The sequence below is a fragment of the Puma concolor genome, chromosome A1 (assembly GCF_028749965.1).
Source record: "Puma concolor isolate L17-30 chromosome A1, mPumCon1.1.hap2, whole genome shotgun sequence".
Lineage (NCBI taxonomy): Eukaryota > Metazoa > Chordata > Mammalia > Carnivora > Felidae > Puma > Puma concolor.
In genome coordinates, this window is record NC_141667.1 from 223,703,415 (window position 1) to 223,730,876 (window position 27,462).

Below are 27,462 nucleotides of genomic sequence, written 5' to 3' on the forward strand. Positions count from 1 at the left end.
TTCTCCTGATTTTTGAGGGAAAGCTTTCATTCTTTTGCCATTGAGCAAGACGTTAGCTGTGGGCTTGTCCTATTGGCATTTATTATGTTGAGATATGTTCTACCTATGCCTAATCTGTTAAAAGTTTTTATCATGCGTGGATGTTGAATTTTGTTGAATGCATATGATCCTTTTCTTTCATTCTATTAATGTGATGTATCACATTAATATATGTGATATATGCATATGTTAAACCATCCTTGCATTCCAGGGATAAATCCCACATGATCATGGTGAATGATTTTTTAATGTGTTGCTGAGTTCACTTTGCTGGTATTTTGTTGAGAATTTTTGCATCTATATTCATCAGAGATATTGACCTGAAGTTTTCTTTTCTAGTAGTCTCCTTTTCTGGTTTTGGTATCAGGATAATTCTGGCCTTACAAAATGGGTTTGTGAATGTTCTCTCCTCTTTGAAATATGGGAGTTTTAAGAAGGATTGGTGTTCATTTTTTAAAAAATATTTGGTAAAATTTGCCACAAGCCATGTGGGCCTGCACTTTCCTTTATTGAAAGATCTTTGATTACTGGTTCAATTTCCTTACTAGTAATTGGTCTATTCACATTTTTTTATTTCTTCTTGATTCAGTCTTCATTAGGTTGTATGTCTCTAAGAATTATTCCATTTTTTTTCTAGGTTGTCCACTTTATTGTCATATAGTAGCCTCTGATGATCCTTTGAATTTCTGTAGGATCAATTATATGTCTATTTTTTCATTAATAACTTTGCTGATCTGGATTCTTTCTCTTTTTTCCTTGGTTAGTCTAGCTAAGGTTTTGTCCATTTTGCTTATCTTTTGAAAGAAATAGCAGTTTGGTTCATCTTTTTCATTTTTCTGTTTTCTATTTCATTTATTTCTGCTCTAATATTTGTTATTTCCTTTCCTCTGATAACTTTGAGTTCAGTTTGTTCTTTTTCAAGTTCTTTAAGGAACAGAGTTAAGATGTTTATTTGGGACCTTTCTTCTTTTTTTTTAAAAAAATTTTTTTAAAGTTTATTTATTTTGAGAGAGAAAACAAGTATGGAGGAGGGGCACAGAGAGAGAGAGAAAGAGGGAGAGAGAGAAGCCCAAGCAGGCTCCACCCCATCAGCGCAGAGCTGGACATGGGGCTTAAGCCCATGAACTGTGAGATCATGACTTGAGTCAAGATCAAGAGTCATGTGCTTAACCGACTGAGCCACCCAGGTGCCTTGGGGCCTTTCTTATTAATGTAGGTATTTATTGCTATGCACTTCACTCTCAGAACTGCTTTTGCTGCATTCTGTAAGTTCTGGTATATGTGTTTCCATTTTTTATTTGTGCCAAGAAACTTTTTTATTTCCCTTTAATTTCTTTTTTGATCCCTTGGTTCTTCAAGAGAGTGTTGTTTAATTTCCATGAGTTCATACATTTTTCAGTTTTCTTCTTCTTGATTTCTAGTTTCATGCTATTATGGTAAGAAAAGATACTTGGTGTGATTTCAACCTTCTTGAGTGTTCTAAGACTTGTTTATTTTAAAAAAAAATTTTTAATGTTTTATTTATTTTTGAGAGAGAGACCGAGTACAAACAGGGGAGGGGCAGACAGTGAGGGAGACACAGAATCTGAAGCAGGCTCCAGGCTTCGAGCTGTCAGCACAGAGCCCGATGCGGGGTTCAAACCCACAAACTGTAAGATCATGACCTGAGCCAAAGTCGGATGCTTAACCGATTGTGCTACCCAAGCATCCCTTCTAAGACTTGTTTTGTGGACTAACATATGATCTATCCTAGAAAATGTTCTACTTGTGCTTTAGAAGAATGTGTATTCTGCTATTGATGGGTAGAATGTTCTGTATATGTCTGTTAGGTCCATTTGGTCCATAGTGTTGTTCAAATCTGCTGTTTCCCTATTGGTTCTCTGGCTGGTTTATCGATTGTTGAGAGTACGGTATTAAAGTCCCCAATTATCATTATATTATTGTTCATTCCTCTTTTTAGCTCTATTAGTTTTTGCTTTATATATTTAGCTGCTCCAATATAGGGTGTATGAAAATTTATAATTGTTCTCTTTTTGATGTATTGACTCCTTTATCATTATATAATGACTTTCTTTTTTTTCTTACCATTTTTAGTTTGAGATCTGATATAAGTAAAGCTACCCCTGCTTTTGCTGTTTTCTGTTTTTGTTTTTGTTTTGATGAGTATTTGCTTGAAATGCCTTTTTCCATCCCTTCATTCTTAGCCTATGTGAGTCTTTAAGGCTAACGTGAATCTCTTCTAGGCAGCATATTGCAAGATCTTGGTTTTCTTTTTCTTTCTTTTTTTTTTTTTTAATCCATTCAGTTGTTCTATGTCTTTTGGATAATTTTATCCATTTACATTTAAAGTGATTATTGATAGGTAAGGACTTACTATTGCCATTTTGTTAATTGTTTTCTGGTTGTTTTATAGATCCTTTGTTCCTTGTTTTCCTTTCTTTTCTTTTTTTTTCTTTTGTTTTCTTTTGTTTTCTTTTCTTTTCTTTTCTTTTCTTTTCTTTTCTTTTCTTTTCTTTTCTTTTCTTTTCTTTTCTTTTCTTTTCTTTTCTTTTCTTTTCTTTTCAAGTTTATTTATTTTTAGACAGGGAGTGGGTGAAGGGCAGAGAGAGGGGGAGGATCCCAAGCAGGCTCCATGCTAAGCATGGAGCCTGACACAGGGCTTGATCTCATGACCATGAGATCATGACCTGATCTGAAACCAAGAGTTGGACGCTTAACCTACTGAGCCATCCAGGTGCCCCATTTTTCCTTGTTTCTTATCCTGCTATCTTTTTGTGTATTTTAATGTTTTTTGGTATCTGTATGCTTTGACTTCTTTATCATGTTATTTGTGTAATTACTACAGGTTTTTCCCTTGTGTTTGCCATGAAGCTTATATAAAATCTTAAACTTATAACACCCTATTTTAAACTGGTAACTATATAGCTTCAATAGAAGTTCCACTTCACACTTTTACTTCTCCCCTTCACATTTTAGGTTATTGCTGTTACAACTTACATATATTTTATATTGTGTAACTAATAATAGATTGTTGTATTTATGGTTATTTTTGCTACATTAATTTTTTTAACTTTTAAATTAGAGTTGTGAGTTATGTACCACTATTACCACATTGCAGAATCTAACTATGACTATATATTTACCATTACCAGTGAGATTTTGCTACCTTTTTGTGTTTTTTTGATGTTAATCGGTGTTCTTTTACTTCTACTCAAAGCACTCACTTAGCATTTTTTTGTAAGGGAGTTCTGGTGGCAATGAGCTCCCTCAGCTTTTTTGCAGAGAGGAGGGGAGTCTGTATCCCTTTTTCATTTCTGAAGGACAGCTTTGCTGGGTGTGAAATTCTTGCCTTGAATTCTTTGGTCAGGTGAGGTCATTAGTTTTGTTCTGCAGCGAGGGGAAGCCATGGGCTGTGTTCTCTCGTTAGATTCCCTGGTCAGATAGGCTGAAGGCTATATTCAGTCATGACCTGGGCTACAAAGTAGATTCCCTGCTCAGGTGCAGCAGGGGAAGCAGCTCGAAAACTGGTGAAGCTCTTTGTTGTCTTAACACAGGCTGACCCACATCTGAAGTTTCCTGGATGAACAGGGCCATTGACTTTGCTGTACAAACTATTGGGTCTGTCTGCCATTCTCTCAGCTCGAGTGCCACTGGGCCACACAACTTTCAGGTGTTTTCACCAGCCCTTCTGGTTTTATGGATCTGGAAGGCACTTTCCTGGTGGGTGGGGCTGTGGCTCGGCCCCTTGCCTGGATGGGGGCAAACTAGGCTCTAGGGCAAGCAAAATTCCTCATTTGAGTATCCAAATCAGGCAGATCTGTATCACACTGAGTTTCCTGGTCAGAGTGTGCCTTCAACTTGGTTCTGTAGATGAGCAAAGTCGCTGTTTGGGGTTACTACTTGGGCACTGCAGATAGAAACTCAGTCTGCCAAGATCCCTGAGTGCTGGTTATTGCAAGCCCTTTCCCCCTTCTCTGTCATGGGTCCCAATGATTCCCCTGTAATCCCTGTGGTGTGAGATCAGAGTAGGGGCTCCCACAGAGTGACCCAAAATGCTGCGGGAGCTGAGATTCCCCCCTGGATTTTCTTTTCCCACTGGAGGAATCGGAGGCTCACGGAAGACCTCTCCACATAGTGTTGTGCTATTCTGGGGGAGGGGCGGTGTGGTCAATGTGTAGCTGCTTGTCTTATCCTCTACTGCAATCTGGCCTGGTCTCTGAGGTGCAGGGTGGGGCTTCAGCCTCATCTCCATGTTCTAAGATTATGTCAGTGGTGTCTTATTCTTGAATAGTTGATAGTTCTTGTGTGAGGAGCAAAGTCAGGAACAACCTATGTTACTGTCTTGGGAATATCCGTTGTCAGCATACTATTTTTAACTCCTAAAACATTATTCTTGCTCTGCCTTTGAGGTAGTTGTGGGATTCTAGGAAAGCCTTTTCACTTCTCCAGGATTTGCATTCTCATTTCTAAACTGATTTTGACTGAATGGCCTTCAAAGCCCCTCTGCAGTTCTTACATTTTATGATGTAACATAAACATTAAGAAGTGAGTATTGTGTTGGGCTTGTAGTGCAGGTGGATGCAATGTTTTCTGTGGTTGTACGTGGCCTACTGTGTATGGGAATGGCCGGCTCCAGTCAGAAGAGGGTCTCACTAAGATTCTGGAGTCTGCAAGTTCATGTAGCCTCATTGGTTGGAGAAACAGCCAATATATGGCAGTGGTTCGGAGCTCACTGGACCACGGTGGACATACAGACAAATGCCGTCTCTTCCTCAGTGTGTGACATTGAACTTCCTCCTTAAAATCTCCTGTGTCAAGTGTGGATGATAAAAGTACCAACTCTGAGGGGCTGACGGGAGATTAAAAGAGGCACTATTTATTTATTATGTGTTTTTTTTTTTTTTTAACGTTTATTCATTTTGAGAGATGGAGTGTGAGTGGGGGAGAGGCAGAGAGAGAGAGAGGGAGACATAGAATCAGATGCAGGCTCCAGGCTCTGAGCTGTCAGCACAGAGTCCGACATGGGGCTCGAACTCATGAACTGTGAGATCATGACCTGAGCTGAAGTGGGACATTTAACTGGCTGAGCCACCCAGGCACCCCCAAAGAGGTACTACGTACATGCATGACATGGTTCCTGGGATGTAGTACATGGTCACTAAAAGTTTACTGTCCTTGTTCATCTGTGTAGATCATCTCGTAGATGATCTGTGTGGTTCCAGCCAGCTCTAAACAGCTGTAACTTTTATGGCGTTGTGGAAAATACAGTGGCAGATGACCTCCAGGAAGTTTAGTTGGCTGGAGTTTGGAGAATGAGGCCAAAGATCATACGAAAGCTTCAAGCCTGTGATAATGGTAAATGCTATTTTTGAGTTATGATACATTTACTGACATAATGGAGACTTTTTATTAAACATCCCTCTTGTTCTGGAATTACATTTATATTTTTCTGGGAGGTGGGGGAAGCCAGGGAAGTATTCTGTGATGCCCCCTTGCTAGAGGCTAAAGACTTGGGGCTATTAACCTATTAGAAATGCACTGCCTGAGGAAAATGGTTCCTTTTGTAAATCTGAAATGATTGCAAAGGATATAAGGTCGTATCTGGGCACTGATGGGGAAGAGGTGCTTGCTCCGGGCTGTGCCTGGCCTTGCTCACAGCCTAGCTCTGGGTCCAAAGTCCACTAGCCCGAGGCTCTTAGCTGGATGTGCTTACAGAAGACTGTCTTTGACTTGTGTGAGTGATTTTCCTGGGTGCCCTGGCCTGGACTCTGATCGTACGAGAACATCACTGGAAACCTTTGTAACTTTCTCCAGCCTGTGACTCAGCTTAGCACGGCGCCTCTGGGGCAGGATGGTGAAAGGTAGCTTCGTGTGTGGACTGGTGTGGCTGGACTTGGGAGGCCGCCTCGCAGAAGAAATGAGTGATTGTAATGGCGCACTCTGAAACCCAATGCACAGAAACTGTCTATTATGGGGCTCTTGCGTTTTACTGTGACGTTTGGCCTTAACTCTGTTGTATCACACGCCCTGACTTTTAGGAAAAGAGAGCCAGTGCAGTTTAGAATAAGCACCATAGCTGGTATATTTAACTGGGACATTGCATTTTAAAACCCTCTCTGCCTTGTCTCACCCCTCCCTCGCATTTCCTTCTCAGCGAGCAGTACCAATGTTCGTTTACCTTTTCGGGTTTTGGAGCGTCTCTGTTGGCTCTGGAGTTACCACAGTATCTGTAAGACAACATCATCAGGCACAGGGCAAGACTGCTGATTAGTGAGATCAGTGATATGATTGAAGGCATATAGATGAGTAATATCTTAAAACATTCAGTTATTCATTTTAAGCCCATTTAATCAAGGTACAATTAAAACAGAAGTTGGGAACTGAAATTAAAGAAGCCAAAATAAATCACGTTTGACCCTCAGCTCCTACCAGTGACTTTTTATGCGTCAGTCTCCAAGATCAACTGCATGTCACGTCTCCAGGGCAGCCTGCTTACACTGATGCCACACCCTCCAATTCCTGCCCCTACATGTGTTCAGTGGTCAAGCAGGACGTCTTCCGTGTTATCTCTGCCACCTCTGACGTACCTGGGCTTGTGCGTGGCTCAGGTTTTGTTCCGGTCACAGTGATCTATTCATTGCTGCAGTGTGGCTTCCAGGCTCCTTTCTGGGTTGGAACTGTCCACCACAGACAGCATGAAGTCCAATCTGCAATGTGGGTTGCCTGCCTGGGGGTTGGCTCTCAGCTTGCACTGGCCTTTGCACACATGTCCCTTTCTGACTTCTGACTGCTGACCTGCCTCCACACTCGGCTATGACCCTGTCTGTTGGCATCCGTGCTCCTTGGGTCCGGTGTGCTCCTGACCCTGGTTTGTCCAGACACTTTCTGGTCCCTGCCTTCTCACCTCATCTCCTTTATGTGTCACTGTCTCTGTGTGATGACCCCACAGACCAATCCCTTTCACCCCTAATTGTTTTCACAAGATGCTGCCTTAGATTCTCTGCTGGCTCTCCAGATTACTGGCTGTGTCACGGAAGAACCCTGGGCTGGAGTCAGACTTTAATCCAGGCTTTCTACTTGCTAGTTGTGTAAACTTAGGTCATGTGGCCTCATTCATTGTGTTTCTTCATCTGCAAAATGGGAATAATGACAACAATAATGGTACCTACTCCGCTTACCTTAAAAGTGATTACTAGAACTGAGGCCGGGCATATTTTTGGATTTTTATTTGCTAGCCATATACTTTCTCTGGGGAAGGAACGTTTCAAATCTTTCACCCATTAAAAAAAAAAAAAACTGGATTGCCTTCTTTTATTGAGTTTTTAGAATTCTTTACATATTCTAGATAGAAGTCTTTTACCAGATAAAGGCTTTGCAAAAATCTCTCCCAGACTGTGCTTCCTGCTTCATTCTCTTAATAAGATCATTAGAGCAAAAGATTTTAGTTTTGAAAAAGTTTAATACATTATCTTATGAACATTATTTTTCCTTTTGTGTCCTGTTTAAGAAATCTTTGGGGCGCCTGGGTGGCGCAGTCGGTTAAGCGTCCGACTTCAGCCAGGTCACGATCTCGCGGTCCGTGAGTTCGAGCCCCGCGTCAGGCTCTGGGCTGATGGCTCGGAGCCTGGAGCCTGTTTCCGATTCTGTGTCTCCCTCTCTCTCTGCCCCTCCCCCGCTCATGCTCTGTCTCTCTCTGTCCCAAAAATAAATAAACGTTGAAAAAAAAAAAATTTTTTAAAGAAATCTTTGCCCACCCAAATGTGTATTGCAACTGTGTTTTTTTCCTAGAAGTTTTATAATTTTTGTTTTTATGCTCAGGTCTATCATTCATCTTGCATGCATGGGTGTGTGCATGTGTGTGTGTGTACATGTACCATGTGAGGTCAGGGTTGAAGGTCATCATTAATCATTAGTAAAATAACCACCATTTGCTATCACTACATAACCATAAGACTAGATAAAATTAAAGACTGACCATACCAAATGTTAAAGATGATTTGGAAGAGTTGAAACCTTATACTATCCTGTTGGGAATGAAAATGCCACAACCACTGTGGTAAACAGCTTGATAGTTGCCTCAAAAAGTTAAACATACACTTAAACTAGCTGTATAGGTATTTACCCAACAGAACTGAAAGCATATATCCCTGTAAGACTTACACATGAGTATCTACAGCTGTTCTATTTGTCATTGCCCCAAACTGGAAACAACTCAAATGTCCAATTCGTAAGAGAATGGATAAATAAATTGTGGTATGTCTATAAAATGGAATACTAGTGAGCAACAGCCTGGCTGAATCTCAAAATAATTATGGTGAATAAAAAGAGACAAATATTGTGCAAGTTCATCCAAATAAAATTTTAGAAAATATAAACTAATCAGAAAGCAGATTAGGGTTTGCCTGGAGTTGGGGGCGGGGTCAATGTGGAGTGATCATGAAGGGGCATGAGGAAGGTTTGTGGGGGTTGTGGGTACATTCACCACCTTGAATGTGGTGATGGTTCCACAGAACATACATATGCTTAAAAATATGCAGTTTATTGTATATCGATTACCTTACTAAAGTTATTAAATGGGAAAATATTGGAATAAGTATCCACCAATGTGACAAAAGTGGGGAGATCACAAGTCCCCAGTGAGATAATGCCCAGGAAACTGCATTGATAGCCTTAATCTGGTGTAGAAATGCTTATTGTCGTCATTTGTCTGTGCCACATAGACTAGGACATTTTCCAGTAAGGGAAGTAGACCAGTTTCTGGGGGCCCTCAGAATTTAGTTTTCCCAACCCCACCCAGTGGAAAATGTCAAGTTGATATTAGAACACATATGACTGGACAAACGATTGCACCCTAGGACATTCAGACCCTAGGACATTCAGACCTTTCTCTCAGGTTTGACTATATCCCAGCCCCCTCATCTCCGTCTCTCACTCCCAATGAACAATAAAATGGTGGCTTAAAGTGCAGGGGCTCGCCTGCATTTAGGAGTTCTGGACCTGGCTGTACAGCAGAATTACAGAGAAACTTTTGGGAAATGTTGATGCCTGACTTTGTACCTGGAGATCCTTATTTACTTGCTCTATATTCTTTTTTTTTTTTTTTTAATTAAAAATTTTTTTTCAATGTTTATTTATTTTTGGGACAGAGAGAGACAGAGCATGAACGGGGAGGGGCAGAGAGAGAGGGAGACACAGAATCAGAAACAGGCTCCAGGCTCTGAGCCATCAGCCCAGAGCCTGACGCGGGGCTCGAACTCCCGGACCGCGAGATCGTGACCTGGCTGAAGTCGGACGCTTAACTGACTGCGCCACCCAGGCGCCCCAACTTGCTCTATATTCTTAAAACTCCCCAGGTGATTCTGGGTGATTCTAACGTGCAATTAGAATTGTGAAGAACTCAAGTGGAGCCTTGACCCTGTACCATCACTTGCTCACCCCTGTGGCTGTGTCATTTCCAGCTCATTCTGTGCATCTCTAACTTTCTGTTCAGTGTTAGAAAATAGGCAGAAGCAATTATGGTGATGATGATGATGATGATAATGATAATAATAATAATAATAATAATAATAATAATAATAATAAACATTCAAATAGTGCTTGGCCTTTTTTCAAAGAATTTCCATGAGCATTTTCTCATTGTGTCTCATAAATAACCTGAGAAGTAGGTAAGAGAGAATGATATAATTTGTAATCCTTATTGTCTTTTTCCCAATTAATTATAAATGCAATAAACAGTCATTTAAAAATATTTTAGAAAACAAATATGGAAAACTATGAATAGAAAAAAATCATCTGTAATCCAGCCTCTCAGAGAAAACTGGGGTCAACCTTTGGTTTCTTTTAACATAGATAAAATTATGCACTTAATTTTTTTTTAACAGCATTGGCCACAAACTGTACCAGAGTTTTGTGACCTGATCTTTTCACTCAATACATTATTGAGAGTAACATTTTTTTTTTTTCAACGTTTATTTATTTTTGGGACAGACAGAGACAGAGCATGAACGGGGGAGGGGCAGAGAGAGAGGGAGACACAGAATCGGAAACAGGCTCCAGGCTCTGAGCCATCAGCCCAGAGCCCGACGCGGGGCTCGAACTCACGGACCGCGAGATCGTGACCTGGCTGAAGTTGGACGCTTAACCGACTGCGCCACCCAGGCGCCCCGAGAGTAATATTTTTAATGACTATTTTCTAGACACTGCATGGAAACATGATTTATTTAACTAATTCCCTATTGTTTGATAGCTTGTTTCCAAGTTTTCTGTATTAAAAATAACTGTATCCTTATGTGGAGTACCTGGAACTCTCATATACTTCTAGTGAGGGTAAAAATTCATACCACTACTTTGGAAAATGTCAGATAATATCTACTAATGTTGAATATGGGCATACCCTATGACTCAGCAATTACTCTCCCAGGTATATATCCAGAAGAATGTGTACAGTGTTCAGCAAAAGACAGGTACAAAAGTATTCATAGTTGCACTTCTAGTTATGGCCCTGACTGGAGACAACTCAAATATTCCTTAATAATAGATGCATAAATTGACTGCAGTATTCATGCAAGGGAATACAATATAGCAAGAAAAAATGAAGGAATTGCAATGGTACCCAACATCATGATGACTCTCACAAACAATATGGAATGAGAAAAGCCCGACACAAAGAATACATAGAAACACAAGCATAATTAGTTTATCCTATTAGGAATTGAGCTAGTGATTACCTTGTGGAAGGGGCAAAAGGGTCTCTGGGTTTGTTTCTAGGTTTGGTTGGTGATAAAACTCTTCACTTTATGAAAACCCATTGAGCTGTATATTTATGGTCTGTAATTTTTCCTGTGTGAGTACTTCAAGAAAATTGAGTTTTTACTCACCACAAACTTTCAAGGCAACTCTTGCTACCTCCTTCTTTTGACTGGGGAAAATGTGACTCTGAAAACTGTTGTGGGCTGAATTGTGTTCCCCCCCCCAACCCCGCCTCAAAATTCTTATGTTGAAGTCCTAACCTCTAGTACCTCAGGATGCGACTGTTGGCAGAGAGGGGCTTTGAAAAGGTAATTCAGCTAAAATGAGGCCATAAACAATCCAATCTGATTGGTGTGCTTAGAAGAAGAGGATATTAGGACACATAGAGAAACAAATAGCCTGAGAGAGGCCCATGTCATGGCCCAGTGAGAAGATGGCCATGTATAAGCCAAGGAGAGAAGCCTCAGGTGTAATCAAAACCTGCTGACACCTTGGTGAGCACAGTTTAAGAACTCTAGCCTCCAGAATTGTGAGAAAATAAATTTCTGTCATAGAAGATGCCCAGTCTGTGGTATTTTGTTGTAACATCCCTAGCCGACTAATATAAGAATTGAGGTTTTTTTTTTTTCAATATCAAACATATATTACAGGGCTGAGCAGGATGTGAACATCCATCGTCTGACTTTAAATTGTATAGCCTCGCCAACACACCTGGTTTTTCATCTTTCCAGGAGAGACTGATGGTGCTGTGACGCAGCTAAGGAGAGCACCATGTCAATGGGCCCACTGCTGCTCTCAGGAGGAAATATTTCTGGGCACCCAACAGGGCACGTGGCTGGCTCAGTTGGAAGAACATTCAACTCTTAATCTCAGGCTTGTGAGTTCAAGCCCCTTGTAGGGTGTAGAGATAACTCCAATAAATAAATAAATAAATAAATAAATAAATAAATAAATAAATAAATAAATAAGTAAGTAAGTAAGTAAATAAATAAATAAATAAATAATAGCAAGCCAAAGCATCCTTTCCTTCTATAAGATTGCTTGCTTGAGTGTGATGACTGTCACATTTACAGGAGACTTGCTGAAGTAAGGTGCATTTTTTTCCCCAAACTCAGAACTTTTGAGGGGCAGTGCTGGCTAGTAATTAATTGCTGCTGGTCATTAGAGTCATCTCATCCTCTGAAACATCCTGGGAAATGGCTAAGAGTGATAGTAATGCGATTTCCTGTTCCTCTTGTTACTTCCATCTCCTCGAATTTGGCCTTTTGGGAGCTGAAACATTTTGTTTTTACATTTATCTGTTCTCAGTGATACTATAATGTTCACTTTTTAAGGTCTTATCATATTAGGGCTTCCTCAGAATGTTAGAACATCTGTTTCTAACTGTCAAAGAGAAGAGAGGGGGAAAAAAATAACACATATTTGACTTTTAATTCAAAATACAACAAAATAAAATGCATGTTGACCTGACTAGCTTCTGGAATTTTCCTGATAAGCAAGTAGAGTAAAGGGATGAAGAAGGGATTTGGAATATGAGTTAGAGAAGGTCATGCATCTCATGGGGTCTTACTTTATCTCACTTTGGAGAGTGCATACAATTTCCTTTCAGTTCAACAAGTATTAGTTGAGAATCTACTCCTTGTTGGATATCATATCATAAACAGTGTGAGAGGGGTCCCTTCTGTTAAAAAATTTTGAGCTTGTAAAGTGGCTCTGCCTATGATTTCTACAAGTTATGTCTTAAGAGAGTTTTTAGGCTGTGGTGTAGAAAGGAAGAACCTAGGAGGGGACTGCTGGTCTCCCTGAGTTGAAAAGTCAGAGCTGAAAGTTCTCCAGGGTTCAGAGGGCAGAGCACAAGGGAGGAGATTGCTGCACAGAAAGGAAACTCCAAAGATCTGCAGGGGGTCCCCTTGAGCATTCAAATGAGTACTGGTCAGTATATACAAATGAGGAAACCACTTGCAGTGAGGGAAGGAACTATCCAAAGAGACTAGAAGAAGCAATGCCCATTGTTCACACAGAGCCAGGAATAGTGTCTGTCCACACCAACCAGGCTAGAAAAACTCATAACACGTGGGACATAAAGTAGAGTCCTCAGAAAAGTCCTCAGTAGTGGATTAACTAGCTGTATATTGTGTATTGCTCTGGTCCTGTCTAAAAAATCTTAAAAGCAAGACCCCCAAACAAGAATTTTTCCAATTAATATAACTATGTACCAGAACAAAATATAAGAATTTAGGACTATAAAAATATTCAGAAACATGGTAAAATTCATAATGTCTGGTATCCATTAAAAAATTACCAAGCATGCAAAGAAGAAGTAAAATACAAACAAAATGAAGATAAAAACCGATCAGTTGAAACTGACACACTTACTCCACAACTGAAAAATGCTAAAACTGTTGGACAAGGACATTAAAAACACTTATTATAATTATATTCTATATGTTAGAAAAGGTAACTAGAGACATGATAAATATAAAATGCCCAAATCAGAGTTCTAGGGATGAAAACTACAATGTCTGAGATGAAAAATACACTGGATAGAATAAAGGTAGATTACACATTGCAAAAGTAAAGAGTTTAAATTTGAAGGCATTAAGCAGCAACTATCCAATGTGAAACACAGAAAATAAACTGGCCGGGGGGTGGGGTGCACCTGGGTGGCTCAGTCAGTTGAGTGACCAACTGTGGCTCAGGTCATGATCTCATGATTTGTGACTTCAAGCCCCGGGTCAGGCTCTGTGCTGACAGCTCAGAGCCTGGAGCCTGCTTCTGATTCTGTGTCTCCCTCTCTCTCTGCCCCTCCCCCACTCATGCTCTGTCTCAGAAATAAAAAACATTAAACAGATTTTTTTTTAAAGAAAATAAACTGGGGAGAAAAAGCACCAGTGAACTGTGGAGTAAGTTTAAGCAGTATATTTGGATTATATTTAGAATCCTCCAAAGTAGAGGGGAGTAGAAAGATTTTTGAAGAAGCAATGGCTCAAAGTTTTTAAGATCTGATGAAAACTGTCAATTCACAGATTCAAAAAGTTCAATGAACCCCAAGAGCAAGAAAACTGCATAAAAACTACATCATCGCATCCTAATCAAATTGCTCAAAATCAATGATAAAGAGTAAAACATCAATGATAAAGAGTAAATCTTAAAAGTGGCCAGGAAAAAGGGGCATATTACATAAAGAAGGAGAAAGATAATAACAATAACAGATTTCTTCTTGGAATTATTCAGGGATGGAGTTAGCGAAACAATATCTTTACTGAAAGAAAAAAAAATCCATCAATTTAGCATCTATACTCCACAGAAATATCTTTTAAGATATGAAGGCAAATAAAGAACTTTGCAGACATTCAGGAGTTGAAGCAACTCATTACCAGCGTATTCACATTATAAATAATTTTAAAATAAATTCTTCAAGCAGAGGAAAATAATGTCAGAAGTCTGACTGTACATGAAAATGAATTTTCCCGTACCAGAAATTCATGAGTGAGATTTTTTCTTATTAAAGTCTCTTTAAAGGATATTTGCTATTTAAACAAAAATGATAACAATGTGTGTTTATTACATATATAAAATTAAAATGCATGACTGCAAACTAAACTCAACATAGCAAAAGAGGGAAAATAATATGGATCAGACTGGAAATCAATGAAGTAGAAAAAAAGAAAAAGAAAAACAATGAAACCTAAAGCTGGTTCTTTGAGACAACCAATAAAATGGATAAACATATAGTATAGTCAGGCTGATCAGGAAAAAAAGAAGACTCAAATTACCAATATCAGGAATGAGAAAGGTGGTATCACTAGAGATTATATATGTGTGTGTGTATATATATATATATATATATACACATATATATGTATATATATTTATATGTGTGTGTATACATATATATGTTTATATATATACATATATATGTATATATATATATATATATATATAAATTCTTTTTTGAAAGACAGGGTGCAAGTGAGTGAGGGGCAGAGAGAGAATATCTCAGGAGGGACAGAGAGAGAGAGAGATGGAGAAAGAGAGAAGTGGGACTCATCTGAAGCAGGGCTTGTGTTCACCTGAAGTGGGGTTCGAGCTCACAGATGTGAGACTTGAACTCACAAACCACGAGATCATGACCTGAGCCGAAGTCAGATGCTTAACAACTGAGCCACCCAGGCACCCAAGATTCTATAGATAATAAAAGGGAGAAGAAGGGAATGCTATGAACAACATTATGCCAACCAATTTCACAACTTAATTGAAATGGGAAAACTTTTTGGAAGGCAGAAGCTACCAAAACTCACTTAAAAATAGATAGCCTGAATAACCATATGTTTATTAAAATACTGAATTTGTAGTTTTAAAATCTTTCCATAAAGAAAACTCCAGATTTAGATCATTTTGTTGGGGAATTATTCCAGACATTAAAAAAGGCAATGATACCAACAATACAAACTCTTCTAGAATATGGAAGTGAAAGAAATGCCTACCAACAGTGTCAGGGACTAGTGCTACCCAAATACCGAACTAGTAAAGACGTTATAAGAAAAGAGGGCTACAGACCCATATCACTCATAAATATAGATGCAAAAAATGTAAAGCAAATTTTAGCAAGTCTAATCTGACAATGTGTAAAAAAAGATAATATATCATGGCCAAGTGGAATTTATCCCACAAATGTTGCCTTAACATTCAAAAATCAATCAATTTAATTTACCATATTAACAAACTAAAAAGGAAAAAAACATAGTATCATCTCAATAGATGCAGGAAAAAAGAACATTGGATACAATCCTACATCTATAGTTGAAAAAAGCTCTCTGTAGACCAGGAGTAGAATGGAACTTCCTCTGATAAAAGGCATCCTTGAAAACCTAGTTAACATTATATAAAATTAACTTAAAATAGATCACAGATCTAAATGTAAAGCCTAAAACTGTAAACACCTAAAAGAAAACATGGGAGAAAAACTTTGCAGCTGACCTCACAATAGGAAGAGCCAGAAAAATCGCTGACTGGAAGGACTCTGCCATCTTCGGAAAAGTCAAGATTGGAGGCAGCAGGGTAAGGTCAAACAAGCAGTTTCTTCAGCTGTCCCTCTACAGAGGCCCCTGGAAGCATCATAGCTCTTCGTTGTGCTTGGTGCTTAATAGCCCATGAAGGCAATTGTGTGTCTCCACCAAGGCATAGCAGCCAGCATAGGTGAAGTTTCAAGGGGCCAATCATCATCAACGGGACTGTGCTAGAAAGAAGGTGCAAAGAATAGAAAACACAGGAAGTGCTGTATCTGTACATGAGGGCACACACATGCAGCACAGCGGTGCCACCCCACCTGACGTAAGGTAGGCTTTCACATTTGGATTACGGTGCTCTGCTCATCAGAGGCAAGGCCAGGATCTGAACATAATGTATGTGGGGGAAGTGGCGTATATGTGAGGAAACATACGTGTATTAACACCATAACACCAACTGTGTGCTAGGCACTGTTAGGTACTTGATACATGCTGTCTTATTTCACCCACATAATGATCATAGTAATAGGTATTATTATTCTCATGTCATAGGATCATAGAAGTTATGTAACTTTCCCAAGGTCAACAGCTGCTAAATGCTGTTGGTGCTCACATTAGTCTGATCACTGTGCGTGTGTGTGTGTATTTTCCATGACATCATCTGTCTCCATAAAAGCAAAAAAAAATGTCTTGCTAGCTTGCAAAGAATAACATGGTTATCTCTCCAGAACTCGAAAGTATAAGCCCAGAAAAATTCTATCCTTTTATGAAAAAAGCAGTTGTTAAAAATTCTTGACAAATCTAAAGTATCCTAAATGTTTGGAGGTAAAGCCATGCATCTGCCTGCATTGGAAATAACCTGAAATGTGTCCTCCTTGAGTGTTTCTTAGCAAAAAGATGTGAGGGTGATGGCATCTTTGGCCTTGAAACAAAAGAGATTTATGAACAAATACAGTGTTGGTGATTCCAGTAGGACTCAGGCTAAGAAGGAGTGATGAAAAACAACAAATCATGATGCTACAGAAGAGTTTGTGACTCTTTCAAAGAATTCATTTCTGATCACAGCCTATCTACGGAATTTACAATGCTGATGGAAGGCTGGCATTGCTTGCAAAGTTAATTCTGACACATTCAGGGAAGAAACAGTGAATCAAGTACCTGTGATTTTCAGCACAGGGATAAACCATTCCTGTACTGATAATAGTAGGTAGATTCCCCCCAAATAATACCTTTGACTAACAGTTTCATGGTCCTAGAGTTTCCAAAGTGGGTACACATCAACTAGTAGCTTTCACAGTACAAGCTAGTGAACAAACAGATGGAAAACCTATTCCCTCCTTACTGGTTTTATTATCTTGTGGCATACATAATGAAAGATTTTTTGAAGGGCCCTTACTATCTTTTAAAAACATTTTTATCATTAGGACTTTCAAAAAAAACCTACTAAGGTACAGACATTCCTTATCCAGATTCAGGGATTACCAAGATTTAACCATATTTGCTCCATGTATCTCTTTGCTCCCCATCAATGGATAGCTTCACCTCTACCTACTTGAAAAATCTCGCTTAGTGAAATGTCATCTTAGAGTCTTTGTTAGGTCCTTGATGGCTACGATAAACTTAATACTCTCATTAGGTATGTAAAGCTTTGTTCAATTTTCATCCAGCCTCCCTTGTAGCTTTCTCTCCCAATAGGCCCCTGCATGAATTCTATATTGTAGGCAATTTTAAATTAATTCTAGTCTCTGAATACATATTGAAAATTTCTGCCCCTGCTTATGCCGTTTTTTTCTGCTTTGAGCTTTCCTTTGGTCTGTTTCTGACAAGCAGAGTCCTCCAACTGGGCAGACCCTGGCTATCTGTTCATTTAACAGCAAACTACATTTCCCAGCCTCTCTTGCAGTTAGGAGTGGGTGTAATTGATTTGCACCACTTCCAGGCCTTGCTTATACAAACCTGCCAATTTACTTCTCCCCTCCTGTCTTCGTCTGCCTGCAAACTGTATGTAAATATCAGAACAGCTCTTATGCACGTCAAATATGGAAGACGGCAGAGTGTTATCTGTGTTATCCCTGAAAGAGGGAGTAACACAGAGTCTGTCCCCCGTGGTTTTGAACTTTTCATGTGTTTGAAAAAATTACTACTGGGCCAAGCTACCACATTTGGGACTTATGTCTTAGGGTAGCCAGGGCACCTTAATAAAGTATCTGTCCTCAAATCCGGTTCAAATTCTTTTCTTTCACATCTACCTTTATTGCCCCAGGCGAAAGTGACACCACCTTCCTTGTGATTATTATAGTACAGAGATTTTCTTTTCAATGGTTATTTACTTATTTATTTCTATGAGTGAGAGAGAAAGAGAGAGAGAGAGAGAGAGAGAGGGTGAGAGCGTGCACGCGTGAGTGGGGGAGGGGCAGAGAGAGGGAGACCCAGAATCTGAAGCAGGTTCCAGGCTCTGAGCTGTCAGCACAGAGCCCGATGCAGGGCTCAAACCGACGAACCCACGAGATCATGACCTGAGCTGAGGTTGGACGCTCAACCGACTGAGCCACCCAGGCGCCTCATTATTATAGCATAGGGTTCTTAATTTTTTGTTGATTTTATAGTATTCCAAGCCACCCAACTTGCTACCAACCTGCCTCCTAAAATTGTACCTGCACCACACCCATGCTGTCTTTCTTTCCTTAAGTCTCATGGAGGAAATAGAAGTGCCCCTCCTCATGTCTTAGACCAGTCCCCTCCCTTGAGACTCATCTGTCCCTCTTGCTGCCTCAGGGATCCTGTTCCACTGTCTGTCTCCCATCCTGCCTGGGAATGCAGATTTTCTCTGAGCCGGCTCTGCAGCATTGGACAACATGCATCGAGAACCCTTTCCCCTGGGGCTTCTGTGACTGCATCAGTCAGGATAGGCCAGATTACGCAGCAGTAACCCAGTGATTATCCCCAAGTCTCAGTACTCACAGAGGCAGAGATTTATGTCTCACTCGTGCTCCATGTTCATTGTAGGTTGGCCACAGGTCTGCTCTCTGTCCTCCTCATTCTGGGACCTGGGCTGATGAAGACAACTCTGTGGCATGTGTTCCCTCTTCTGGCAGAGGGAAAAAAAGAGATCACAGAGAAGCACATACTGGCTCTTAAAGCTTCCACCAGGAAATGACACAGGTCCCTTGTGCTCACGTTCCATTGCCCAAAGCATGCGACATGGCCCAGCCTGATGTCAATGAGGTGTGATGCGGGCTCCTTCCCAGGGAGGGCAGGGTGACAATCCACTCCACTACAAAACTGCCTTCTCTCTGCTGTCCCCCTTCCCTGTCACGTTGGTAGTGCTTAATCCCCTAAATTCAGATTTGCATATTAGATACAGCCCACGTGTTCATGTTGCTTGACCTGTTTAGGGTTTTCTAATTGCTTTCTACTCTTTAAAAGCGGGATGATTTCACCCTTGGGTTTACCAGTATCACTTTTCTTGAAGAATCCAAAGATGGGCACGCCTGGGCGACATGCACCTTTGGTAGCCTCTGCTGGAGCTGGGCTGTGGCCGCCCCATTTAGATGGACGTGTGTGCTACAGTTGGACACGTTCTCCTTTTGTGTTCACAGTTCATGTTGCTGCCAGCCTGGGTGGTATCCCTGTTTGTTAGGCTTTCCTTAAATGCTAATGACCCCACGGTTTCCTCCTTGGTCTCCAGTCTACTCACTCTGCATATTCTCCTGGAGGAAACTGCTTTTTCCTCCTGGCTTCAGTTTCAGTGCTGATCCTCTCTGAACCCCATCCTCTCTGTCCACCCTACTAATGGGTCACTGTAGGTCTTTATCATCTTTCAAGTGGATAATTTTGTCAGCTTCCCACCTGCTTGCCCAGCCCCTAGTCTGGCAGAAGCCCTGATCTATCCCCAGTTAATGCCATGATCTATTATAAAGCCCACATCTGGTTGTGTAAGCACTCCCACCCATCCCCAGAATGTACTTCTTTGACACACCATTGCTATAGGAGTGAGCCCAGTCTCCTTTAGGTGGCTCTCTCCTGGCCCTACCATCCTCTCCCGTCTCCCTTCTTGCTTCTACTCTTGTGCTTTATGATTTGGTCAAATGGAATTACTTATATAAGCTGCACTGTCTTTCTAGGTCTCTGTGTGTGCCACTTTTGGTTCAGTGTGGCAGCGTCTCCTCCTCCTGGAAGCCTTCCTTGACTGCTCCCCATCCTCCCCCACGCTGGGCGAGGTATCCTATTTGATGCTTCAGAATCATTTTGTATCTCCTCTAACATAGTCCTTGGTATCCTTAATTGTAATCACATTTTAATTTCTCCACTTCTCCAATTAAATGGTTTTAGGGGCTGAATTGTGTCCCCCTATCCTCCTCCCCGCCAAATTCATCTGTTCAAGGCCCAACCAAACCCCAGTACTTCAGAATGTAACCATATTTGGAGATAAGCTCTTCAAAACAGTGATTGAATAAAAGCGAAGCAGTTAGGGTGGGTCCCTAATCCAAATTGACTTGTGCCCTTGTTTTTTGTTTTTTGTGTTTTTTAAGTTTCCTTATTGACTTTGAGCGAGAGAGAGAAAGAAAGCAGGGAAGAGGGGCAGGGAGGTGAAGAGAGAGGGAATCCCAAGCAGGTTCTACACTGTCAGCACAGAGCCGGATGTGGGGCTCGAACTCTAGAACCACGGTCTAGACGATCACGACCTGAGCCGAAATCAAGAGCCACCCAGGTGCTCCCAGTTTGACTCGTGTCCTTGTGAAAAGAGGAGGAGACACAGGGAGGAGTGCCCACAGAGGAAAGGCCAAGTGGGGACACAGGGAGAAGGTGCTATCTGCCAGCCAGGGAGAGAGGCTTCTGAAGAAGTCAAACCTGCTGACACCTTGATCTTGGACTTGCAGCCTGCAGAACGATGAGAAAATAAATTTCTGCTGTTTAAGCCTCCCACTCTGTGGTATTTTGTTATGGCAGCCGTCGTGGACTGATACAGATGGTAGGCAATTTGAGGACCAGTTCAAGTCTCTTTCTCTTGGTGTTCTTATCATATGCTGCAACGCCTGTCCTACGGTAAAGGCAAAGTGAATATTTATGGAGTCGGTCTATTGATAAATTGATAAACAGAAAGACAAATTTGATACTGATCAATGCAGTCCATTTTGAGAGTTATTTTGATATGATAAATTTGTAAATTTTTAAAAACATTTTTATTTATTATTGAGAGACAGAGACACAGCATGAGTGGGGGAGGGGCGGAGACAGAGGGAAACACAGAATCTGAATCAGGCTCCAGGCTCTGAGCTGTCAGCACAGAGCTCAACGCGGAGCTCAAACCTACCAACTGTGAGATCATGACCTGAGCTGAAGTCGGTCAGTTAACTGAGCCACCCAGGCGCCCCTTGATATGATAAATTTGTAACAAGTTCCTTATCATGAAAGGACTTGCAAATCACAGATGGCACAGGAAAAGTGCATTGGTTAGTGAATAAGAGGGTCGTATCCTAACAGTGTCTTGTTTTGTATTTATAGTAGCTTTTCTCTACCAAAAAGGCTCTGGCCCCCCTGGAGCGGCAGTGAGAGGCATCAGTGTGTGGGAACTTCTAGGGCAGCCCCGGTGTGAGGGGACGTGAGGGAGCCTCTGGCTGGCACCAAGGGTTCTGCTGGCTGGCAGGGGGCCAAGTCCTGCCGCCCATCCTCTGGGAAGATCCTCTCGGAACTCTGCTGGGATGAGTCAGCCACCCTTGCTCCGGAATGACAATCGCACCTGGAATGCGCCTTCTGGAATGGCAGTGGAGGGAAAGACCTGGCAGATTGGAGGTGAAAAGAAAGATGACTGTCAGTAATTTATATGACAACAAGCATCTGGGCAAGAAGTTTCTGCAGGGTCAATCAACATCTAGATGATTTCGATCCACAAACACAACAATATCTAGAAGCATCTGGGTGGTAAGTGGAAAGGCTTGTGTTTTTTTCTACACGCGTAGCACCTTTGGGCAGCCCCAGCCAGGAACAGCTTGGTCAGGAGGAAGGAGATGAACTGTCGCCACATTCCCCACAGGTTGCCCTGGTTTGGAAGAGGCTAGATTTGGCCAGAGTTGTGGTTTACCAGACACGTGCACACATAAATACACACGAATGCCGTCTGAGGCTGCTTGTGTGGATCCAGAGAGACTGCAAGCTAGGAGTTGCAGAGAGAAGGCTCCCCCTGGGACTGAAGGATGTCAGGCAACAGACTCCTAGATCCATAGCATTCAGCGTATTGAGCCATCCCACCCCATGCACGGTGGGTGACCAGTATTGGGCACAGGCAACAGTGGCACCAAGAGCACACAGTAGGACAGCACGCTCAGAGAAAGAATGAGAATGGGATCAGGCCAGTGGTAAGCATCTTGGTAGTCAAGGTGGTTGACATGAATGGGAGTCAGAAGACGGGCTTAAGTTTCAGTTCTTGGGAGCTAATATCACCTGCTCTGAGCAAAGAGGTCCCATAAGGAAGCAGGGCTCACAGATCACAACCCCATCTCACCATGAATTCTTGGAGTTATGGGGTCACCATCTGGTTCTGAGACCAGATTAAATGATGCTATAATTCCCATTCATTCATTCATTCATTCATCCTTCATTCACTTGACCCTATTTATTGAATGCCTACAAGGCATGGATCAAGAACTACCCTAGTTAGTGGGGATTAAATAGTAAACTAGTGTATGGAGGATATAGGGGAAATAGGTCCTTGCAGTAAATGGAATAGGTGCTCTGATGGGGTGCGGGTGAGACCTCACCCAGGCCTGACGCCTCCCTACTGCCCGGAGGAAGTGATATCCACATGAAGATCTGGAGGGTGAGTGGAACTGAGCCAAGGAAAAGGAGGGCTAAGGAGTTTCCCGGAAGAGGGGGCCCGGCCGTGTGGCGGCTCAGAAGAGGAAGAGTCAATAGTTCAGAGGGCTGGACTATTTAGTGGGAGAAATGAGGCAGATGAACTCCACACGGCCGGGTCCTGCAGAGAATCTGTTCCTCCTGGTGGTGAGGGTGTGGACCACTGGCAGGCTGAGTATGTGGTCTCAAGCTCACAAGATAGAACAGAGCAGGAGGTAAAGATTGAGGAATCTCTTGTGTATAGATATCACAGTCCTGAGAATTCGTGAAATCCCTCCCAGAGAGTGTCCAGAGTGAGAAGACAGAGCCCAGGACACTCCTGGAAATCCTCAACCTTTAAGGGATGGGCAGAGTTGCAGGGGCACCTGAGCCCAACTGGGATGGGTAGCCAGAGAGCTGGGAGGAGAACCAGGAGAGGCGGCAGTAAAGTAGGTTCCCAAAGAAAGAGCAGGTTTGAAGGTTGAGGTCATGGTTAACAGTGTAAAAGAGGCTAAGAAATCAAGTAAAATAATTAAAAAAAAAAAAAAAAAAGCCTAATAAACAACATGGGGATGGTTGGGAATCATGGTGAAGTCAGAAGCTTCTAGATAATCCCGGTGTAGGGAGGGAGTAGAGAGGAGGAGAAGAGAAAACAGCGTTGTGAACTTTCTAAAGAGTTCTGGCCATGGTGGCAGGAAAGAGCTCCTCCTGGAACCAGAGGACTTTGGTGTGGAGGCACATTGAAGATGAAAGAGAGAAGAGCGAATATTACTGAGTGCCTTGGGGAGCTGAGGCCTCTCAGCAGGGATGGGAGTGGATTCCAGGGTTTAAGGAGTGGAAGGTGCCCCCCACCTTACGGCAAGCCCAGAACGTGTTTCGATGCTGTGTGGGCATTAGGGAGCGGAACCATGTGATGGTCAGACTGTGTGAAGGTAGCCCTGCCCCATCCTTCTCCCGGCTGTGTGACCTTCAGCAAGTCATTTAAACCCTCTCAGCCTCAATGTCTTCATCTGCCACAATGGGACTTCCCTCATAAGGCTATTGGAAATACCGAGTTCCGTAAGGTACATAAAATAAAGTGCCTGGTAAGTACTTTCTGAGCGTTACCGCCTCGGAAGGATGGCTGCTTGCCAGTGGCCTGTCCATCGAGGGCGGGGGGCGGGCGCGTCCCCCAGTGTCCTCCTCTGTCCTGAATGGGGTGCGGGCTCCTCCTCTCTGCTCTGCTTGCTCTCTCCCTGCCCCGGAAGCCACACAGCCCTTGTTGATCTCTGTGATCTTGACTGTACTTACTCTGTGGGGCCTCTGACAGGAATAGAGGCTGGGGACACACCTACTGGCACTCTGCATCAAAGGGTAGGTGACACCTCAGGGGGAAACCACAGCTTCGGAGCTCTTTGCTGGAAAGCCCAACCGCCTGTTTTTCTGTAGGCCGGGATTGCTGTGAGAGGGAATGCGGATTGCCCCCCTGGAACACGGCAAGGTACTTCCGAAATGGTCTTTTTGTTTTTGAGCATCACCGCAATGCGATGTATAACGTGATGTAACAAGAAGGGAGCGCCCCGAGGGAGGGCAAGGCGATTCCTCACTAGATTTCTAAGCCAAATTCTGTGCTTTCTTTCGGCTTCTGCTGCCCGCCCCCAATTTCCTCCCAGCAGTGACTGGGGCTGCCTTCCCCCTCCCCCCCCGCCTCCCCCATCCCCCGCCCCGTTAGAGAGCTGGATAGGCTTATCCCCACAGAATCAGACAGGGGAGCCCCAGGAAGGAGATGGGGGCTGGGTTGAGAATCCAGTGCCCAGAGAGGAAAATGAGGCTCAAGGTCCCTCACTGAGTAACTGAGTGGCCAGTCCGGGACTCAAAACTCGGCTCTCCTGGCTCCTGGTGTAGGGCTATTTTCACAGTCTCTCCCTGTTAAATGATGGGGATTTTAGTAATCCACCCATCTCCCCTCAGCCTCTGACAGTTGCTAACTTACCCAAAATGCTCTGCACACCTCCTGTGAGTCAGGTCCTTTCTAGGCACTGGTGACATAGCAGCAAAACAGAAATAAATCTCTACTCTTGTGTGCTTACAGTTCAGTGAAGGGAGACAGATAATAAATAGGACAAACAAATAAATGATAGCAATATCCTCCACAACGTCTCCCCAGGGAACATTTCCTCGATAGACTGCCACTGAATTACTAAAGCCCAATTTCATAGAATGTATGTGTCTCTTAATACAGTGTCTTTTTGGTCAATGATTATCTAGAAAAACACATACATATATGACCTCCAAACTCCACACAACATTTAAACTGAATGATTTGCAGGCACAGTTTTGAATGATAGTCTAAAAGCAATTCCTGGAAAGTCAGAAGTCCTTTAAAGGCCAGTGGAGTGTCAGCATGGGGTGTGTGTACCATGGTTGTTAGAGCTAAGAGAGAGGCCATAGCATATCAAGCAACTCTTTGCTATGAACACAGCAATTTTTCGGTGATCAGAAAGCAATGCTGAGAGCGTCTTACCGTGTATATCCTAAATATGTGGATACATAGGCGTTTTATACTGTCTTAGTTACATTTTAAGAAATTGGTTGGGAATTTGGGGTTGAGGTAACCCAACATCCCGAATGAAGTCAAGGGAAATAGACTCCCAGTTAGCGTTGTGCTGAAGACTGACATTTAAGAATCTGTCCTGTTAATTATGTCGTGGGAAGGCGAGAGGTGTCATCAATTCCCAGGGCCATATTTGTGTGCTTTCTCATAGCGACGTCTGGTTAGGACTATGGTTGCCGTTTCGGTGTCCCCTTGGGTGACAGATCCCTTTCAGGGGGAGCTAGCACAGAAAATGGTCTTTAAGTCAGAGACGTTTAGGTGGGCACCCTATCTTTGAACACGTCCTCCACTAGGAAGCTCGGTGATGGTGACCATGGCCAGTTGCAAAATAGCTTCGGTAGAAAGCGCAAAATGACCCCTGGTCAAGTTCAATGCCTGACTTTTGCCAGGAGGGGTGGCCCAGTTCCGTGAACTTTTTTTTTTTTCCTTGAATGGTAGCTAAGGAATGGGAGGAAGTCTCCCACAAAGGATTTCCTTTGGTCATTGTTTGTTTTTTTTTTTTTTTGCTTAGGAAAAAGCATGCAGTGGGGGAGGGACAAGAATCCCCCTCCCTTTGTGAATTCTGTGATTCAGAGTTTAAAAGGCTAGTGGCAGGATCTGGGTCATAGCCTTGGTTTCTTTCTTGTGTGAAACCTTCTGCTTCACATGCCTGTCCCTTTAAATGTTGGGACAAGAGCCCTCATTCTGTTCTATTTTGGTATTTGGTCACATGAGTGCAAGGTGTTTTCCTTGAGGTTAGAATCTGCACTAAGGGAAGTACCAAGTACTGGAATAACCAAGTCTTAGGTTTTTAGCTCTGTAAAAACTTGAAAGGTCACTTAGCTCCGCCTCCTTCTCAAAGCAGAACCCCCTCCTGCTCCCTGTGCTGCTAAATGAGAGTGTGTGCTCTGAGCACATCTGAGTGAGGGTGAGTGCATTAGTCAGGCTTCTCCAGAGAAACAGAATCAACAGGATATGTATACATATAGGAGGAAATTGACTTTAAGGATCGGCTCACACAATTATGGAGGCAGACAAGTCCAAAATTTGCGGGGTGGGTCACAGCCTGAAGACCCAGTATTGTGGTTTGAATGTCTGCGTCTCTCCCAAATTCATATGTCAAAATCCTAACTTCCAATGGGATGGTGTTAGGAGGCAGAGCCATCGTGAATGGGTTCACTGTCCTCATGCAAGAGGCCAAGAGACTTCTTACCCCTTCCGTGGGATGAAAAGTCTATAGCTAGGAAGAGGGCCCTCACCGAACCATGCTGGCACCTTGATCTTGGACTTCCAGCCTCTAGAACTGTGAGAAATGAATTTGTTGTTGGTAAGTCCCCCAGTCTGTGGTATTTTGTTACAGCAGCCCAGACTAATGCTGCAGTTCAAGTCTGAGGGCCATCGGCTGGCAGAATCCCCTCTTGCTCAGGAGAGATCAGTCATTTGTTGCATTGAAGCCTTCAACTGACTAGATAAGGCCCACCCACATTGTGGAGGACAATTTCCTTTACTCAGAGACCACTGATTTAGATTTACATCTCATCTAAAAATACTCTCACAGAGATATCTTGATTAAATATCTGGGTACAGTGGTCCAGCCAAGTTGACACATAACATTAATCATTACAGTGGGGTACAGTATCTGGAATATTATGGGTACCTGTGAATGTTGAACAATTAAAACACACACACACTCACTCGTGAATTGAACTCCCCCTGGGCAGAAAGAAATGAAGAGCAAGTCTTGGGTGGGGAGAGTATCTCCTTGGTGATTTGTGCCTAAAAAAATGGGTGGGTAAAGGATATGACGCCCGGGCCTGGATAACGGATTAGGAACAACCTTGGCTTCAGAGCTCTTAAAAGCTAATGTTAGCCAGCTGCAGAACGTCCTGCATCCCTGGATTTGCATAGGTGCTGAAAGGGACAGTTAGCTGGTGTGTGTGTGTGTGTGTGTGTGTGTGTGTGTGTGTGTGTGTGTTTGTGTGTGTGTGTGTTTGTGTGTGTTTGTGAAAAGTATGTCCCCACACACACGTGAGGCAGCATAATAGAAAGGTTAGCTGGCACACGGGCTGGGAACCATACTACCAAGTTGAAATCCAGCTTTGCCACTGACTTGCTATGTAACTGCGGGCAAGCTACTTGACCTTGTGTGCTTGGTTCCCTCATCTGTAAAATTGGGAAGTAGCAGAACCCATACTTCCTAGGCTGAGAGGAATAAATGAGATAGTGGCTATGGAGTGCTTACAAGATTGTCTGGCACATAAG

The 27,462-nt window shown here is 42.5% G+C and overlaps 2 long non-coding RNA genes across 2 annotated transcripts in view; one reads left to right on the forward strand and one right to left on the reverse strand.

Moving 5' to 3' along the window:
- LOC147584801 (uncharacterized) overlaps positions 1-27,462 on the forward strand; it is a 349,116-nt gene that overhangs the window by 93,329 nt on the left and 228,325 nt on the right. The window lies entirely within an intron of this gene.
- Positions 4,972-19,262, reverse strand: LOC147584802 (uncharacterized). Its single transcript, XR_015253532.1, has 3 exons — positions 18,759-19,262; positions 6,218-6,266; positions 4,972-5,383 (listed from the first exon to the last, which is right to left on the reverse strand). It is a non-coding gene; the product is annotated as an uncharacterized LOC147584802 (long non-coding RNA).